We start from the raw sequence: 4,869 nt of genomic DNA on the forward strand, positions 1-4,869 counted from the left end.
GTGGCGTTGGAAAGATCGTTCCAAGGGCTTTCCAAACATAACTGGAACTACTCCTGGATCATCCTGAGCTAGGAGTTATGACTGCTCAAAGTTGGCCAAAAACTCACTGATTTCCACACTTGGCCGAATTTCCAGATTCTAAATTTTTTTTCCAAAAATGACTACTTCCAATTTCAAGCTTCTTCATATTCATTTTAAATTGTCGGATGTTACAATTGTGCAGGCCATCCTAGAGAGATCCCTTTGGGAGACTTCAACAGTTGGCACTAGTGGAGTCTCTTGAGACTTCACCACTCCTCCTAGTGTTTTGACAGGCACTGATGCCCCAGTTGATACTGCACTACTGCCTCCAGTGATTTTATTGCAGAGAACTGATGCCCCGGGTAATACTTCCTTGTAGAGACTCCAAATGAGAGTTCTTCACAAGCTTATCTTTTTAGGGGGCCTTTTTACTTTGCCTCGCATACTTTGTTATCTTTGCATTGAAGACACTGTATATTTATTAGTTTACTTTTGATTATATTAGAGTGTTTCATTTGGTTTAGTGTATCTCTTTAACATTTTTCTTTTTCTCTCAATTTTACAACCCCCCATGAGTTTTGAAAATTGTGAAATACTTGAGTTTTCATTGATAATGATTCAAGGATCAATTATGTTCAATATCAATGTCTTGAATAGTACTCATGATTAGCATGGTGTATAGTGTTGGTGTTGCGAGAATGAAATCGAAGTGGTTGCGCTTTTGAGCGATCTCTTTGAATCTTTGTTGACTAGTTATGTTTTGATGTGAGCCTTACAATGCACATTGCACATACGCTTGTGTGGAATACTAGAATATTCCTTGATAGTCTAACTGTCTAAACCTTGGTAAATATAAGGCGTGCTCTAGGGTAATAATTCAAAGAGGGAACCCAAATTTCCTTAATTCTTTGTGACTACTTTGTGAGGGTGTGCATCCATTTTGGCACCGCTTGAGCCTAAACCATTTGTTGAGTAAATCAAATGAAAACCTCTTGAGCAAAATTGTCCCTATCTTCTCACCAAAAAGCTTTTTTGAAGCATTGTTATGTTTGAATAGCCAACTTAGGCCAAAAGCCTAAGTTGGGGTGTGGAAAGGAAGAAGGAATAAAAGTCAAGTGAAGGGCAAAGAAAAATGAAATGGATACTCAACTTTGAAGTTTGTTACAAAAATAAAAAACCTCTCCTAAAAGAGAGAGAAAAGATCATTGTGATGAAAATTCCTTGAATATGGAAATGAAAAATATGAGTGATGAAATAAAAGATTCCAAATAAAATGAGTGAAAAGTCAAAGTTTGAGTTCTCTAATGAAAAAGAATGAAAAGAACTTGAGAAGGGGTGAAGATGATTGCAACAATTCTTTGAAAACGTGAAGTCACCGAGAAAAATTGGTCATGCTTTGACCCTCATCCCCATTACATTGCATGAACTAGGTTGTGTGATGATTGAAAAATATGGCCAAACCTATGGGAAGAAGCTTGCATGTATTTCTATTTTGAGAGAGTAAGAGTTGTATTGATTCCTTATTTCTTGGTTGATTTGCTTTATGAGAGCATAAAATTGTTCTTGATGTGAGAGCACTTGAATGCATTTATTAAAACATGGTCTTGCATTAGAAAATATGTTAAAGTGAGTTTGACCTTGTGTTGAAATCGGCTAGTCATCATTTGAATTTTTTTTAATCAAGATTGAGTGTAGCATGTTGTTGAGAATAGTCTTGTAATTGAACTTGCATGTTAGCTCTCATTGAATACTATTGTAGACACTCTTATTGGACTAAATGTGTTCTTAATTTACTTGAGGACAAGTAAAAGTTTAAGTTAGGGTGTTGATGAGTGGTAAATTTGCACTCATTTGAGGCCTATTTAGCTCAATAATAAGTGTACTCAATGTCTAATTATATCCTATTTTGATAATATTTTGATGATTTGCAGTTATGAAGGCTAATGGGCAAGGCAAGGATGAATGTTTGAAAGAATGGTCAAAAATGCAAAAAGAAGTGCAAACTAAACATTGATGATCACCAAACTAGAAAGGTGAATCGCCTAGTGAGCATGACCTCGCTCAAAGTGACAGTGCACAACACTTATGTCTATCAAGAGACAGGTTGGTGAACTCCAAAAGAAAATGTGACTCGTTGAATGAGAAAGGCGACCTTGCTGACCATCGCCAAAGCGAAAGTACAAGGAAGAAAATTGATGGCTCGAAAGGCAAACTAAGGTGGTACACGGTGATACGCTGAATGTAAGTGATGCATACCTCTTGTTCTCTACCTACTTTGTTGCCGCAATCTCCTCCTCTCTCTTCCTTCTCTCTTATTCTCTCTTTCGGCTACAGCAGCAAGCTCGACATTAAGATAAGCTATCTTACTCTCCATTGCAGATATTGTCTCTCTATCTCCGCCATCGAAGCTTGAGAATGATGAACCACAATACCAAGACTTCTTCTTCTGATACGCATTTTCTGGATAGCCATAAACTGAACCTCTAATCGGTTCACCAGCACTCTGTTTCCAAAGATTCTCGTTTTCTTCTTGTGTAAATGTCTATCCCGACTCTCAAGAGGTAGAGTACTACGATATCCTGAGATATTCGTATATACCTATCCTTTAATTTAAACAAAGAACTCTACGAATAAGAATGTAATATATACAAGGAAAAGAAAAAAAAATAGTTTGAATGGAGTTCTTACATATGTCTCTTGAGCACGTGGCTCAATCCATCTTTCTTCTTCTGTGGGGTTCGTACTCTTCTTGACGTGAGTAACCTTGAACATCTCTGGTACAGCTACCGGCCTACCCAACTCTTTTTCCTGCAAATAACATATATAGAATTTGATCTCATTAATCTCCAAAAAGTACTTATCAAAAAAGAAAAAAATTATTTTACTAAATTAAGAAAGTATACCATTCTTTCCTTCCTAGTAACCTGGCTAATAGCTCCACCAGTGTGCAAAGAGCCTCCCTTTTCTGATGCGCGAGCCATTCCACCAGTATGCAAAGAGCCTCCCTTTTCTGATGCGCGAGCTATCTTCCCAATCTCACTCCTCTTTTTAAATTTTCATCAGTACTCCAATGTTCCAGTAACAGAGCCCATCGATCCGGTAACATAAACTTAGGAATTCTGTTTTTTCTCCGACAGTCACAAAATGTGCTAGAAAGCAACTTTGAAGCTTTAAGTTTGAAGTTCACTTGAACATCTTCCTCATGTTCGGGAGCCCATACATAATATTTCTATAATAAAAAATAACTAAATATTTATTGTTCAAATGAATAGCGAATTTAAATGTATATGATGTGAATTTAATTGATATACATTCTTACCTTAAATTCGTTGAACATCTGCCCTTGGGTGTTAAGTGGAATCAAACTCCAATTTGGGTACACACCATTATAGTGAGTTCCGATGCACTTTAAAATAATCTTTGCCATACCCACATCCGGATGTAAGCTGAAATACGAGTTCATTGACAAAGTAGAGTAAACAAAAAATAATCAATCAATTAAAATATAAGTAGATAAATGAAAGATGAAACATAATTAAATCATACGTGTATCCTAATGGCTCGATGACGAGTCTCCGGAAATTGTCTCTATCGCCTGGCTGAGGACCATGTGCATCTGAGTGCTGGGTGGTGGGAGTATTAGGCTCTGAGCCATTGGATTCAAGATGAAGATTGGAAAGTCCAATTGATCCACTATTACTATTCAAACTATTGCACTGACTAGCACTAGCTGATGGTATGGTAGACCCACGACCAAGATGTGAATGGCCCTGCAATGTTTGGTAACCCAAACTAGGTACCACAGTAGATGTAGATATAGTATAACCAGATTGTGGAGCCACATGAGTAGAGGCATTATGTGACTAGTGTGCCGAGTGAGTAGTTGAAACTGAGGATCGTTTTGAAATATTAACTCGAGAGGGCTCATCAGATATCACGACCCTGGTGGGCCTTCTCATAGCATTGGCCTTAAATTTCTTTTTTGGATTAGCGGATTTTTTTTATTTACCCTTGTCTGTATCTACCATCTATATCAATTAAATATAAAAATTAAAACGAAGTAGTACAAAATAATGTCACAATGTCGAACAAATATATCAAACAAAGTTATCATAACATAAGGCTTAATCCAAATAGTCTTTCACAATGTCGAACAAACGCTAAAACTACTAAAATATAAAGTATACTCGAATATAAATAGCTAAAAATCTACCAACTAAACATACAAATTGTTATTTATCTTTCCCCTGGGGCATTTCACTTTTAGCTTATGTTTAACTTTTTTGGCTTTTGGAATTGCTTTTGAAAACTGTTGCAATGTTGTTCAATTTACAAGTTATATTTCAGAGAAGTGGTAATATTGTCCCTAAACTCTTTTTCTCCATTTCCAGTCACATCACTCAGTTTCTGCAAATTCAATGATCAATAAAGGAAATGTGTGTTCACATGTTTCAAAATATCTACCTACATAACTTAAAAATCAATGCAAGAGGCTTACATTGAACTGTAACTTGTGAGATTGAACTCTTTTCTATGTATCAAACTTTGCAATTCTAAGGATTCTTTGCCATGACTCATGAGCTACTTGTTATTAATTGAGCTAAGTGTCAACACTAGATGGACACAAATCGATCTTGCAAGAAAATTAATTTGTTATCAATAGGATAAACTAGTGTTGGTACTTATGCTTAACAAACACATTATTCCTAAATTAAAGCTTAATATCAATACTAGATGGACACAAATCGATCTTGCAAGAAACGTTAAAACTACTAAATAGTCTTTCACAATGTCGAACAAAAGTTAGAACTACTAAAATATAGAGTATACTCAAATATAAATAGCTAA

The 4,869-nt window shown here is 35.9% G+C and overlaps 1 long non-coding RNA gene across 1 annotated transcript; it reads right to left on the bottom strand.

Moving 5' to 3' along the window:
* Positions 1-2,598: 2,598 nt before the first annotated feature.
* Positions 2,599-2,996, bottom strand: LOC102581720 (uncharacterized). The gene is made up of 3 exons (XR_367149.2): positions 2,925-2,996; positions 2,710-2,829; positions 2,599-2,624 (listed from the first exon to the last, which is right to left on the bottom strand). It is a non-coding gene; the product is annotated as an uncharacterized lncRNA (long non-coding RNA).
* Positions 2,997-4,869: the final 1,873 nt, after the last annotated feature.

This window comes from Solanum tuberosum, unplaced genomic scaffold (genome assembly GCF_000226075.1).
Source record: "Solanum tuberosum cultivar DM 1-3 516 R44 unplaced genomic scaffold, SolTub_3.0 scf00061, whole genome shotgun sequence".
NCBI lineage: Eukaryota > Viridiplantae > Streptophyta > Magnoliopsida > Solanales > Solanaceae > Solanum > Solanum tuberosum.